This window comes from Chelonia mydas, chromosome 5, assembly GCF_015237465.2.
Source record: "Chelonia mydas isolate rCheMyd1 chromosome 5, rCheMyd1.pri.v2, whole genome shotgun sequence".
Taxonomy (NCBI): domain Eukaryota; kingdom Metazoa; phylum Chordata; order Testudines; family Cheloniidae; genus Chelonia; species Chelonia mydas.
In genome coordinates, this window is record NC_051245.2 from 116,146,772 (window position 1) to 116,162,411 (window position 15,640).

General features: G+C 43.8%; 1 long non-coding RNA gene across 1 annotated transcript in view; it reads right to left on the reverse strand.

The window, feature by feature from the left end:
* Positions 1 to 13,932, reverse strand: part of LOC122465967 — a 114,267-nt gene extending 100,335 nt beyond the window's left edge. Inside the window, exon 1 of the long non-coding RNA XR_006291126.1 lies at positions 13,862 to 13,932. This is a non-coding gene — a long non-coding RNA (uncharacterized LOC122465967). The remainder of the gene's footprint in view (positions 1 to 13,861) is intronic.
* Positions 13,933 to 15,640: the final 1,708 nt, after the last annotated feature.

Genomic DNA, 15,640 nt, shown 5'->3' on the forward strand with positions numbered 1-15,640 from the left:
CCACATGGTCATGTCTCTACTTAGGAGCCAGAGGAAGATGTTGCTGCTTCCCGGGAGCTGCCGGAGCTAAGCACCGCCCGGAGCCCACACCCTGAACCCCCTCCAGCACCCCAATCCCCTGCCCCAGCCCTGAGCCCCCTCCTTCACCCAAAACCCCAGCCCCACCCCAAAGCCCACACCCCCAGCTGGAACCCTCACCCCCCCGCACACCAACTCCCTACCCCAGCCCAGATCCCCCTCCTGCACCCCAAACACCTCCTTTCTGGCCCCAGCCCAGAGCCTGCACAGCCAGACCAGAGCTCACACCCCCTCCTAAACCCCTGCCTCAGCCCAGAGCTCCCTCCCACACCCCAAGCTCCTGCCCCAGCCTGAAGCCCTCTCCTGCACCTCAAACCCCTCATCTCCAGCCCCACCCCGACCCCTCAGCCCCTCCTGCACCCCAAACCACTGCCCCAGCCCGGAGCCCTCTCCTGCCCCAAACCCCTCACCTCCAGCCCCTCCCCAGAGCCCTCAGCCGGAGCTGTCACCCCCTGTTGCACCCCAACCCCCTGCCCTAGCCTTATGAAAATGAGAGAGTGAGGGAGCAATGGAGGGAGGGGGGATGGAGTGAGTGGGGTGGGGGGTCTCAGAGAAGGGGCGTGTCAGACCGCAGAGCAAAGGTGTTCAGATTTCTAGAAATACAAAGTTGGCAACCCTACCTCTGATGGTTAGGAACCTTCATCTAATTTAAAGCCTAAACTTGATGGGCCATTTATATCCATTTGCTAACTCTACTGGATTTGGGGCCATCCTCTCCCTCTTACATTCCACCTTAACTCCCATGCAGAACATGGACGCTGCCACGAAGGCAACTGAGCTCTCCTCTGGGGCAAGAGCATGGAGATCTGCACGTGGAGGGGTGTCTCTATGCACTGATATGAAGGACTCAATCCAGCTATATTCTCTGACTCTCACGCTTTACACACAAGATTATGCTACTGATAGACCAGCGTAGTAATACCAGCAAAACCTGGACTTCATTGGCCTGTGTTATGCATAATCATAATGGTCCTTTCTGGCCTTCAAATCTATGAAGATCTGCTCTACTTTTGCTGATGTGACTCTGCAGGCCATTTCCCCCATCTCCTCCCCACGGCTATGCTACCTGCTAGTTATAAAGACAACGAAACCAGCATGTGGACTTTTAAGAAGGGACTGTGATGATACTCTATTATCTCAGAATAAGACTAGTATTTTTATTATGTATTTTTTTAACATGACGCTGCAAATACATCATAGCAAATTAATTCATTTTATAGCAATAACTGTGCATAAAATTAATTTAGGATCATCAATTTCTGAGAGCATATTCTGATCCTATGATTAGGTCAGAGGATATTAATGACTATAAATTTGCATGCACGAGAAGAGAGTAATTGTTGAAGCCCTTAAAAATATTTCTCTAACAACAGTCATTTTTTATTGTCACTCTTCATAGCTTAGTTTTCATTTTAACATTTCTCACAATTTAGTATTTGCAAACGTATTTTTTCTTGTCCATCTAAGACAATGAATGTTGACGGGAAGCTTATAGACATCTTGCAGTTCAGTTTTGTTTTTATAAACCGGTTTTAACCTGCTTGCCAATAAGCCATTAGGAAGTAGGAGGAGGAAAGAATAAATATGCTGCCTGTATAAAAGTTGAACAATATACATTTTTCAATCCAAGTTTTTCACAGGAACTGCTTCAAAACAGTAATTTTTTTTTAAAATGCCTCCCAGAAAACATTAAGAACTTGGTCAAACCCTCCAGTCAGAATCAAGCAGATGGACCCCTACCCGCACACATGGCCCCCTGAGTTTTATACTCTAGGTTTTCATGTGTTCTCTGTTCACCTTTAAAAAACATTTACATTTTTATATGAATCAATAGATATTAATTCAAATAACTACAGCACTGAAAATGCAACCACCTCTTAAGTAAAAATGCAGCAACTGTTTTACAATGCAGAGAAACCATACTCCAGGTTCAAATCCCAGCAAGGCCAACTTGGCCCCTGAATGTTCCAAGGGAGATAGCTGAGTGACCTTGTCATTTACTTTATGGGTCTCTTTTAGACTAGTCCTTAAAAATGAGATCCTGTCTGGCCTGCATGGCTAAAGATTTCCATGGCAGTTTTTGCCAATTTTTGTGGACTTTACAATCACATTTTACTTTATTTTAAAGCATTATTTTCTCCCACGTTGAATTAAGCCCAATATGTTGATTAGTCTTCCATAGTTGAAGCTTTCTGGCTTGAAGGACTTCCCTACCATAACTTTTCTGTTCAGGAAGGATGATCTACTGGGTAGGGCACTGGGCAGGGACTCAGGAGATCTGGTTTCAATTCTCAGTTCAGTCAGAGACTTTTAGCATGACCTTGGGCAAGACAGACTCTCAACCTATCCTGTAGGTCAATTCACCATTGGGAAAATGGAGAGAATACCACTCTGCGTCACAAGGATGTTGTGAGGCAAAAGTCCAGGAATGAGTGTAAGGTGCTGCTCAGACTCTGAGATATCCAAACAGACAGAAGGACTTACTCCTTACCGAAGACAACACTCCCAGTGAACGTAGAGTGATACGTGGAGTTTATAAAACCACCTCTGGCTTTCAATGGGACTTGTTCTCCTAAATCACTGAGATGCTTTTGAAAATCCCACCCAAGCTATTCTATTTATGAATAGAGCTTCTAATGCTGAGAGCTCATGGATCCGAACCTGCATTTCCACCAACAAAATTCGAGTTGTAAGTTTACCACAGCACCCAGCACAATATGTGACAGACCTCAAATCCATCGCCTGCCATTTCTTACTATGAAATATTGAAACAAAACGCTTCCTGTGTTCATTAGCCAAGTATTACAGCCATTTTAAATGCAGAATGGAAAGACACATAGTTGCTTTTATAGTGGCAAATGGAGGAACAATCGCAATGGAAACACTGTCATTTTTCAGGCAGATGGAGTTGCTGGTAGCAGCTGTAGGCTTTGTCGGGATGACTTCATAGTTTTGCATCTTATTGTAAATGGGAGATTAGTGGCCTAACTATTAACTTTTGAATTACTGCAACAACAGATTTGAGTCCTAGCAGGATCATCCCAAGCCTTTATTCTTCCATATTTGACCGGTAAACTGAGTTCCATGTCATTTGCTGTATGGGGCTTTTCTGGATAAGATCATTAAAAGCAAGGGCCTCATCCAGGCATAAGAGGAAGGATGGTCCAGTGCTTTGGGCACTAGTCTGGCACTCGGGAGAGCGAGGTTCAATTTTCTGCTCTGCCATAGACTGCCTGTGAGACTTTGGGCAAATCACTTGGGTACCTAAGTCCCCATACTGGCTCCACTGTAACCCACAGAATTCTCACTGAACCCCGTAGGGGCCTAAACACTCTCACTGCCTCAATCGTCAGGGTAAAAGTTCACTCCATACCTAAATTTGTACCTCTGGTAGGCGAGAGGCTCCTGTCCATATCTTCTCTCTCTCTAGCAAAAACAGGAAATTGAACCTGGGTCTCCAACGTCCCAGGTGACTGCTCTAGCCACTGAGCTAAAAGTTATAAGATGGGCACCCCATCACCATCTCCTCCTCCTCCCACCATGTTGTGTGGAGCGTATCAGGGGTCTCACTCATTCCCACAAGAAACGCCTCAGGCAGGGCCGGTGCAAGGATGTTTCGTGCCCTAGGCAAAACTTCCACCGTGTGTCCGCACCCCCTTGCCCTGCGGCAGCTCCCAGCCTTCAGCCCCCACACAGCAGCTCCCCGCCCCCCCTCCCCTCGGCCTGGGGAGCCGTGCGGCAGCTCCCCGCCCCCCTCCCACCTCCCCTTGGCCTGGGGAGCCATGCAGCAGCTCCCCGCTCCCGCTCACCTCTGCTCCGCCTCCTCCCCGAGCACGCCGCCGTCACCGCTTCTCCCGCCTCCCAGGCTTGCAGCACCAATCAGCTGTTTGGCGTCACAAGCCTGGGAGGAAGAGAAGGAGAGCGGGGTGGCGTGCTCGGGGGAGGAGGAGGAGCAGAGGTGAGCTGTGGCAGGGAGCGGTTCCCCTACGCACCTCCCCCGTTACTTGCTGCAGGCGGCTCTCCCCACGTCCCCCTATCCCAGCTCACCTCCGCTCCACCGCCTCCCCGGAGCACGCCTTTGGCCGCCCCCTAGGAGGCCACCTTGTTTGCCTAGTGGTCACACCGGCCCTGGCATTAGGTGCCTAAGCTGCCTGACTCCATTTCAGAGAGGGTGAGGCTTAGCACACACCCATTACCATTATCTCCCATTGGCAAGCTTGGGCTGCTCCCCATCGAGCATGCTGGCTTTTGTGGGTCGCATTCAAAGGTGCATCTTTGTCCATGCATTGTATAGGGAGCCTAGATACCTAACTCAGGCTTTGTGGATCACTGTGCCGTTCCTGCGATTGTCTAGGCACCGTCATGCAGAGACTTACAATGCCTTCATGGATCTTAGTCTCTCTATGAGTTCCCCATCTGTACAACGGGAATAATAGCACTTCCCTACCTCACAGGGGTGTTCCGAGGATAAATACATTAAAGAGGGTCATGTGCTCAGATACTACAGTCATGGGGGCCACAGCAGATAGAGAAGGGCCAGGTTTTCAGACTTGGGTCCCTAAAGGTAAGTTCCTGCAACCATATTTTTTCAGCTACCAGGAAATACCTTGGGCCTCATACACAGAACTACTGAGTAGTTCCTTTGACTACAGTCCCGTGAACAAGAGTTACAGAATTTGGCCTATAAAGAAAGGCATGATGTGCTGCCCCAAACAGACAATACCATAAATAGGCCGGACACACAAGACACCAGGAGAGCCAAAGCATGGGGCTAACTCACAGGTCTGTATACTGTAAATGAGTCCACTCACCACTAGGCACTCCCTCATGGCCAGGCATGGCATAACTGCTCTCTTGCTTTGCTGGCACCCCCTTGTCAATGACCAATCTGGCACTGCGTTGGCTTCTCCTCCAGTGACTCGGCCCTCCATCCAGGTCACCATACGCCGTCCACCCCTTCGGGTCTTCCAGGCTTAGCCTGCAGTACTCCTGCTGGGCTCAATAACCATTGCAATGGGCTTGTAGACCCCATTCCTTAGGGCCAGTAGGGAAACCCCATGCCACCCTCTACTAAGGGTTCCAACCCAGGGCCCTGTGGTGAATAGCTAGGCCTGCTCCTTTACCCAGGCCACTTTCTACCCAGCCTCTTAAGTTCCCCTCTAGGTCACTTCATTTCTTTCCTGCTTTATGCAGGGTCTCTCCCAGGCCTCCCTACCTGGAGAGCTTTCCTTCCTGCTCCAAGCTGCTTACCTGGCTATCACTCCAGCTCTTTTTCCAGCTGGACTTTATCATCAGTTATGCCTGACTCTTCCTCTTTGGTGTAGCCACCTTCTGCTCTTCATGAGGAATTACCTGATTCCCCTCAGGCTGGGCTCATTCTGTAATGAGGTTGGCTTAGCCCTAGGCTCTCCAGACCACAGGGCAAGCCATATCTAACATCTCCTTTTATCTGCCCATAAACAGGTTTTTCTGACCCAGCATTTGTGGGCCTCACAAAGTAAGTGGGTCATGAGGAGGGACTTGACTGGAGAGAGGGTAGCTTCAGTGATGAGCTGTTTGTTTTAACTAGTCTCCCTTTATAAGCTTTTCTAAGGGTTCAGTAACAGCATGCATATCCAACATTCTGAACTTAATGTAATAAATGAATGGAGATCACATTATCCAATTTAAGACATCACTTTATCTAATATAATCACTGACTTGCTGTAATTTAATTTCACTTTACTTCACATAATGAACGTCGATCATTTGACATAATTGAATAAGAAGTTTAACTGGCACTCTCCTCCTGTCATACCACAAACTACAGGATGCTTTTCTGTAATCTACTGGAATCATACTGTAAAACAAGAAGCTTGGGCCTGGCTTCTCCCCTCCTCTATATGTAATTCAGTTGATTTATGCTGGCATACATGACAGCAGAATCTGGCCACTACATCCTTAGAAATGACCTGCTACCACCACCACAAGCCAAGACTTTCAAAATGTCGGGCACCTAAACAAGTGGCCTGTTTTTTAGACGTTCCGAGTACCTAGCAACTTCCCGTTAAGTCCGTGGGTACTGATCAGTTTTGAAAATCAGGAGACTCAGATTTCATTTATTTCAGTGGTTTGAGCATTGGCCTGCTAAACCCAGGGTTGTGAGTTCAATCCTTGAGAGGTCCATTTAGGGCTCTGGGGCAAATATTGGGGATTGGCCCTGCTTTGAGCAGGGGGTTGGACTAGATGACCTCCTGAGGTCCCTTCCAACCCTGAGAGTCTATGAATTTATTCTCAAAACATGCCTGTGAGCTGGAGTGCGCAATTATCTCATTTTACAGGTGGGGAACTGAGAGACAGGGAGACTATTGGTCAGGTTTTTAAAGGAATTTAGGCACCTAAAGATACAGCTCGGCACTTAGTGGAATTTACAAAAGCCCCTAGGCACAGAGCTCTAAATTCTTCAAAATTCTGGTCCTAAGCGACTTGCCCAAGGTCACAGAGGAAGGCTGTGGTAAAGCAACCAATTGAACTCATGTCTCCTGAGTCCCAGGCCAGTGCCACAGGGCCATTCTTCCCCCTCTCAAAAATGAGACTCAAAGGGGCTATGTACATTTACAAAAAAAAAAAAAAAAGAGCCTGTATACTAAAAGTCAGTTGAAGATATAGGACCAGATCCTCAGCTGGTGCAACTCAGCCTAGCACGATTGATGTCAATGGTGCTATGGTTTCACAGGGAAATTGACTGGAATAGTTGTTTTGGAATAGCTATTGTACTTTGGAAGTGGATTAAGCTAAACCAGAAAAAGGCACTCGTATTCCAGAATAAGCATCTCCACCAGGGGAGCTACTCCAGAAGAGCTATTCACACTCTGCCTTATTCCAAAATAGGTTCCCCTTGTAGACAAGCTCTAAACCAGTTCATGTCAGCTGAAGAGCTGCACCTTAGATTGAAGAGCTGGCAGCACTAGCAAATAGCAATACAAGCCTCTTTCTTTCATGAAAGATCCATGTTCCTGGTAGATGTTAACATTTTAGCAACTTTTTAGGAGACAACAGAGTTCACACATTACAGCCTGGAGGGTTACACTACACTGTTTAGCTCTGAGTGATTTCTTCCCTCTTTCAAAAGGATGTTTTCAGACTGTATGGTGAGAGTACTCTTTTCATTAGCCAATGAAGCATCAAACCCTCTTTTTATTAATTAATTTAGATTCAACTTCATACTTTCACTAACAAACAAAGCTGCATTCTGGCTAATCTTCTTAGGAGGTAGCAAATAAGCCTTGATAAGAAATTTAACAGTTTCAAACCTAATCAGAAAGGCATGCTTGCTGCATCTGTTGATGCTTATCAGAGGAGACACTTGTTGGCATATTTTAAAGGATGAAGCAACAGATGAGAAATTTCCTGTGAGCAGGTAAGTCTCTCAGGCATTCCATGTGATCAACAGCTACCACATGAAGTTCCCTTAATTAAAAAGGGACATCTAAGAAACAAATTGCAGTACTATTGCCCAATTTCAGCCTTATCACCCAGTGAACTTCTGTGCAAGTCTCTAAAGGATCCTCAGACATTTTTTTTTTAATTACTTGCCTAATACCATAGGACAGATAATCGTGCTTTTATTTATTTCAATGGAACTTTAGCACCCCACAGTATACATATGTTTAGGCACAGACACAAATCGCACATTGCATATTCCAAATATAATATACACCAACATATATGAAAATCACACACAATTTTGCAAGAGGTTTCCCCTACTAAGGATCCATACAGAATTTAAGAGTGGAATAAACTCAAAGGGATACACAACATGAATACCGTAGTGGCTTTCCTACTACCCTAAGTTTTTCTCTGCAATTAATAAAGTTCAAAGAGCTGATGAGTTGGCTTCAAGCATTAGCAAGACACTTTTAAGTAGATATTTTTCAAGGTAGGATGGTCCCTTGGAATGTCTATTTTTCTTCCCTAATTGAGTTTTCTAAGATATTAACAAGAGAGCATGATTTAAAACAAAACAAAACACTGCTTGCAATCAATTTGCAAACAGAAACAAGTATTTGGAGTCATTTCTGTGATGTTCAGCCATAGTGTCTGTGTATGTCACAAACGCGTAAAGCCTCCACACCTCTGCAAGGTTGGGAAGTTACTATCCCCATTTCATAGGCAGGGACTGTGAAGCACAGAAAGGTTGTGTTTTGTCAAAAGCCATTAAAGGAGTCTGCAGGGGAAAAAAACAAGTCTCCTGACTCCTAATCCTGTGCCTTAAGTACAAGACTAGTCTTCCACTAAAACAAAAAAACAAAACAAAACAAAAACTCCACACATGCTAAATTTGTCAAACAACTTGTTATTCACACCACTTTGAAAAGCACAATGGAAATACCTTTGAATTGATTTGTTTACTTTTTCCTCCTCTTTGTGTTTTATGTTTATATGAATTCCTTGGAAGCAGTGAATATTCGGGAATTTTGGTGGAGTATTAGGTACTTGAAATGCAAACACTTACAAATCTGAGTAGCTTTAGTAATTCAACTAGAATCGAGTTACTCACATGCACAAGTGTTTGCAGGGTTGGTCCAGTCTAAGGTGAGTAATTCCATGTAAAGTACCAGTATATTCTTATACCAAACAAGACAAGTGTTTTGTAAGAGCTGTGCAAATGTAAGTCATCAAAAGGTCTCTCCCACCCTATCCCTCAAGTATCCCTGAATTGAAATACCAAACTTTGACTTCACATGCAGTTACAGTGCACATCATTATTATTATTTATTTGTATTACTAACAACTGGGAGCCCCAAACATGGACCAAGATCCTATTGTGCTAGGTGCTATACAAACAGAAGAAAAATATTCAACCCTATATACAACCCACCACTGGGTCAATTAAATCCAGTGTATCATGTGTTTTGAATTTTTCAATTAACCTTTCAGAGTAACAGCCGTGTTAGTCTGTATTTGCAAAAAGAAAAGGAGTACCTGTGGCACCTTAGAGACTAACCAATTTATTTGAGCATAAGCTTTCGCGAGCTACATCTGATGAAGTGAGCTCTAGCTCACGAAAGCTTATGCTCAAATAAATTGGTTAGTCTCTAAGGTGCCACAAGTACTCCTTTTCTTCAATTAACCTTACTTTCTATTTAGATTGTGGCCAGGGTATCTGTTTCCATAGTGACCCACAGTAAACAGCAAACAATAGCAGATTTTCTGAAAAGGTTACCTCCTTTAAAAAAGAAAAAAAGGCAGGCAAAAGGGGACTCAGCAGAAAGCCAGGTTTTAGAGCACCCAAAATATCTTTATATTAGCATATTCCAACCCTTCAGACCGTAACTGAACATCAAACAGTTGTGAACTCACGGTCATATTACTTCTTCCTTGAAAGCCTCCCAGAAAATATTCTGCTGCTTTAAACAATCCAGTTATCCTTGGGATAGTTGTACAAAATGGGGATTCTTCCGGGTGTTTGAAGTGACAGCTGCCAGATATTGGCAAAGGCTGTCCCTGGTGGTTTTACTCGGCATGCAAGATTCTGCTTACCTACTAAAGCTGCAGCTGTTGCATGGAAACTTTCCTAGCTGGGGCAGCTCACCCAGCTGAAAAGTGTTAAGGCCTCTCTGTTTTTCATAGAGTCTAAGGCAAGAAGGAACCTTCAAGATTATCTAGTCTGACCTCCTGCATAACACAGGCCAGAAAACCTCACCCACAAGTTTTTGCATCAAGCCCAGAACTTCTGTTGGAAAAATTAAACTTCAGGTGATTTTCACCACTTCAGTAACAGAGCAGGCAGGAGATGAAGCTTTAACCACTTGGACACAAAACACAACAACACTTCCCCCTGCTCCGCCAATCCCTGTACATGCCCTGCCCCCCCCCTTTGTATTTTAGTATCACGTATTAACATCCCCCACAAAGGATGAGACAGTTAGTGCATCAGGGCCAATACCAACTTCTAGTGTTAGCGGTTCCTGAACTAGAAATAAAACAAAATACCTTTCACTCTAAAGAGCCAAATTCCCCCCGCGATAACATACTATCACTTCAGAAAAGAGAAGAGGAAATAATAAGAGAGTTAAGACTGATCACCAGTGGAAGGTGTAGAAGAGTCCGTGAGCAGCAGCTAATTCTAAAATGGCCACTTAGAGTTAAATTTGGCAAAGACCGACAGCTGTAAGAAGACAGCCCCAGAAAGGCTTGCTGGGAAAAAAGACTCATTTAAAAAGGGCATTCCTGCTTTAGGGAAGATTAAGAGGGATTAGCTAGGTATCAAAGAAGGTGTCTTGTCTGCCTGCTATCACTAAATCTTGATTATATTTCCTTCCCTTTGAGAAGGGGTGTCTTCTTTCACTGCTTACATTTACCTCAGTCATTTTTGTTAGAAAAGAGGTTAATCCTTCAGAACCCATTGATTCCCCCAAGATTATCTCAGGAGAAAGTCTACACAGATAGGTTCCAGGTTATTCTACAGGAATGGTAAAGATCACGTGATGTTTTGTAAGCAATGGGGATTAGGCTCAGTTCCCCTCCCCTTCAACCACTGTTGTATAGCATGCTACATGTAAGTTACCTGTACTGGCACTGCTCAAATATCATGTGAGAAGCACTTTGAGATCTCCTCAAAATGAGACATGCAATAGCAATGTATAACATTACAAATGACTGTAACATCTGTTATAGTAGTATCTGAGCACCTGATTACTATACGAGTAGAAATGCACTGGAATGACATCAAGGGAACACAACTGTCCTATTTCTTTGGATACATCCAATTTTTTAAAAACTTGTTCCACATAGTAACCTTCCTCATTCAAAGGCTCTCAGCCTGAGACCAAATAATTCTTAATAATAATAATTTACTTAGCGACCTTACTACATATAACCTTCTCATTTGTAGGAGTCCGTTCTCTTTTGCTTTCACGCTCCACCATTCCTGCCAGGGTCAAAATAGTCTATCTGATATTCTACCAATATAGATTTTACTGTATGTAGAAGACCAAATACATTTTTTGTGGTGTTATTAAATAGGTCCCACAAATCAACTGCGGTGGGTAAGTCCCAATGCAGGTTTAATTCCCTCTTTGTTTATTGTTTCTTTAATATAATAGCTCCACTGTAAGACTGAGGAAGCCAGGAGACAAACTGATCTTTTAGAGGGCAGAAGATGAATATGAGATTCCCATGTGACACACCTCTTTTTTCTAGCTGAGAAGTGATGCCATTGCTCCACTTACCAGCAGGAAGGATGGGAGACCCCCACCATCTTCTCCCTCTTGAAAGACCCTAGTCCATGCATTCTCAGTACCCAAAGAGGGGTAGAAAGGGGAGTGACTGGGGGAGGGGGAGGAGCTAAGTTCCCCAAGCCAGGGAGATGGGGAAAAGGAGGGATTTCATTCTCTTAGTTTATCCCCTAATTGCTTCAAATGACTTCATCTCCTAACTGGGATGGCCCCTTTCCTACTATTTGTAGAATCACCGCCTTCTGATTACATCACTGAAACATCATAGCATTATAAAATGTTAGGCTACGACAGCTGAGTCTCTTCTGGTTCCTAAGTACATTACTCCATCATGCAATGTCTACACTGTAAACTGTAACAGGACTCTTCTTAAAGGTTTCTTATTATCCTGCTTGAAAACTCATACAATTACCTTTGTTGTACAGTTTTTCAAGTCTTAGAAGGCTCCCTTGGCTCCCTCTTTTCTAAAAGATCCATTGCGCTCCCCCTTTTCATTCATTAACAAGTTGTTTCCCTATGGATACGCAGCATTGGGCATTTGATTTGAATGAGCTCTGCAACAGGTTTCATTTAATGTTTTTCACGTTTTTAAACAGGCTTAACTGAATTAATTCAGTTGTATTCTGAGAGGAGATTCCCCTAAACATACATTTTTTTTTTTTGTAATACTACACTTTAAGTTTTGCCATCATTTACCAACTACAGTTTGTCATCTTCAAAAGCTAATAATTAAGTGATTAAAAACAATTTATTCCTTCTTTAGTTTTGCCATTACTTAATGAAGAGTGTTTGAGACTTGTTAAGAGGGGAAACTTGAGGGTTTGTTAAATTAACCATCTCCATAATAGCCGAGCTTGACTCTCCCCTCCCCCCCCCCCCACCACTCTTCTGCAGTTGCTTAGATGCCATGAAATACTTTTTCCAGTGCTTTAGTTCCCCTTCCCCCACACAGATGTTTCATAATCCATGCAGTTTGCCATTCCTGATGAGCAACATAGATAGGGATTTGTTTTAGAAAAATACCCCTACATTATTCCAGATCTCTTGGTTTGGGTACAGTAGAAGTTAAATATTAGAATGACATTAGCCTATAATAAAAAAGCATATCCTAATACAATACTCTTGTTTTGATCCTTTTCTCTCTCTCAGGCCTGTAGCATAATGCCAGGTGTGAAAGGCTGGAGATATGAATCTGCTGGTTTGAATTTATGTTCAAGTAATAGGGACTGTTTCTGATCTCAGTTAAAGCTCTGACTCCAGTGAGGTCAATTAAGTAGTCAGATTTATTCTCGTGATTTAGGCCCTGATCCTACAAACATTTAGGCACGTGCTTAACTTTAGTACCACGGCTCATCCCATTGATTTGGCTAATGATGCTTTCCTGAGCCAAATTAAGCCTCCAGCTACACCCGTGGCAACTCTTATTTTCAGCAGTTTTCAGTTTTGCATACACTCAAACGTGCACCTCTTCTCAGGGGCTTAACTGCCCACTCAGTTAACTGAGCTGGATTTGCAAATACAAAGATTTTTATTAATATCAGTTTTATAAAATCAAATCCAGGACCTGGCCCTTCTTTAGGAGAGGGTTTTCCATTTTAGGGAAAATTAACAGTGGGTTAGGATGGGTTTCTTGTGTTTAAATAAAAAGAGTCTGCATTCAGTATAGTTGTAACTGGTGCTGACCTACATCCTCAGGAGATATGGGGCAGATCAATCAAGTTCCCGCTTCTTAAGTCTATGAAAACGTGGCAGAGTCCAGAATTCGGAAGTCTTGGAATGGCCTATGCTGCAGGAGTATCCCGGTGCTAATAGCAGCTAACACCTCCAGACAACCTACAACAACACAGCACCAAAACACATAGCCCATGACAAACTGTAGCCGATAGCCCAGCTTCCCTAGACAGCCCTCCTGAAAGAGCTGCTCTGACCGGTGCATGTCACCAGTACAATCTGAATAAGTCTCTTTACAACAGCTTTCAGGAGCACATATATTTCCAGTGTGGACATGTCGTGAAGCTACTGCCTCTGCCCAATCTGTGTAGTTGTGGACCCCACAACACTGCAGCTGTCTCTGGATTACGTCCACAGCCCTACTGCCCGGATGTTGGGAATAAGTCCCATTGTACTGATGGAAGAGGTGACCCATGGTGCAGTTCAGTTCAGAGCTCATCCTGTCAGAGTAGACATGTGCCAAGACTGCTGAAGAGGCTTCCAGGCAAAGCAGAACAACAAGCAAGTACATGAAAGTCCCCTGTTGATAGCGGGAGTTCCTTGTGGAGATACAGATAGCTAAAGCACCAGTGGGCAGCAGCAGAAAGGCAGATACAATAGCCAGCCAGCCTGGCACAAGCAGGAAACAATCCCAAAAGAAGGATTTATAATTTTTGTATGTAAGGATCACAAAAGCTCCACCAAAGACCAAAGCTGCAGCAGCCCCCCACAGAATAAGACCAAGTAGAGCCAGCAGCACTCTAGCAAGGGGTCTAACCCAGGACTCCATGGTGCAATAAAGAGGCTGCAAGCTAGCACTATATCTAACCCCCTTCATCTTTCTTAGCTCCTACCTCTGTGGGTGTTGCAGCCACCCTTTGAGAGGCCTTCATCTACTTATCCAGGTGAAGCAGATACAGCTCCCACCCAGCATCAATTGACATTTTAAAGGAGACAAAGCAAATGAAAAGATCTAGCTTTCTGGGACAGATCACAATTAATATTATCCCAGGCATGCATGTGTGTTGCCTTTTCAACGCAGTTTGCATAAATCTGTGAGATCAACATAGTGCTTGTTAATGAAAGTCCATTTATTTTGCTGTCTGTGGAGACATTTTCATTTGCAGAGGCAGAGCAAGGATGGCAGCAAAAGGCCAGTATTAGCTACAAAACAAATACTAATCTACTCCATCCACATGATAAAGGGCTAAGATGAAGGAAGCAATGAGGGTAGCTTGTTCATTCTGCATTAATCACACCCCTTGGCCCTTCCAACTTAGAGGCTAGCGATAAGGTTAGTCCAGCCATACATTGTAAAACTCAGTCCTTCATCACTAGTTAAGACACAAACTATTACCCAGGACAAAGTGGTTTAAGATGGACAGGTCTATTTAGTCAGTACCTTCATATTTACCACCCTCACCCCCAAAATCAGACTCGTTATCCTTTTCTTCTTAGTCTTTGTGTTGTACAATCATTGACTTTTATGAGAGTTTAACATAATAATTAATACTTGGGCTTTGTCTTCATTGCAAAACTTCTATCTGTGAAATGAAAATCAATCTAGTTATGTGGGTGAACCCCTGCCCAACACACACACTATACACACACTTAACCCTGTTTAGAGTGCACCAAAACTGATTTTAGACAAATGCTATTGTAATACACACAATAATGACATTATTTTCCTCACTTTGTATACGGGGAAAATGAGTCTCAGAAAGGCTAAGTGACTTGCCCTTGGTCACTAAGGGAGTCAGTGTCACACATCAACAGGTAGAACAGAGTCAATTTCTGGGTGTATACGATATGGGAAAGGACAAAGAAAGGCAGCATAGTCTAGTGGTTAGAACATGAGCCTAGGAGCCAGGAACTCCTAAATTTCAGTGTCAGGGACTCGCTCAATGTTTTAGATTAAGTCACTAAACCTCTCTTCTTCTATTTCCCCATACACATAAGAATATAAGAACGGCCAGACTGGGTCAGACCAAAGGTCAATCTAGCTCAGTATCCTGTCTTTTGATGGTGGCCAATGCCAGGTGCCCCAGAGGGAATGAACAGAACAGGTAATCATCGAGTGATCCACCCCAAGTTACCCATTCCCAGCTTCTGGCAAACAAAGGCTAAGGACACCATCCCTGCCCATCCTGGCTAATAGCCATTGATGGACCTATCCTCCATGAACTTATCTAGTTCTTTTTTGAACTCTGTTATAGTCTTGACCTTCACAACGTCCTCTGGCAAAGAGTTCCACGCACTGACTGTGCGTTGTGTAAAAAGTACTTCCTTTTGTTTGTTTTAAACCTGCTGCCTATTAATTTCATTTGGTGACCCCTAGTTCTTGTGTTATGAGAAGGAATAAATAACACTTCCTTATTAACTTTCTCCATCCCAGTCATGATTTTATAGACCTTAATCATATTCCCCCTTAGTTGTCTCATTTCCAGACTGAAGAGTCCCAGTCTTATTAATCTCTCCTCATGCAGAAGCCATTCCATACTTCTAATCTTTTTTGTTTTGCCCCTTTCTGAACCTTTTCCAATTCCAAAATATCTTTCTTGAGATGGGGCGACCACATCTGCATGCAGTATTTAAGATGTGGGCATACCATGGATTTATATAGAGGCTATATG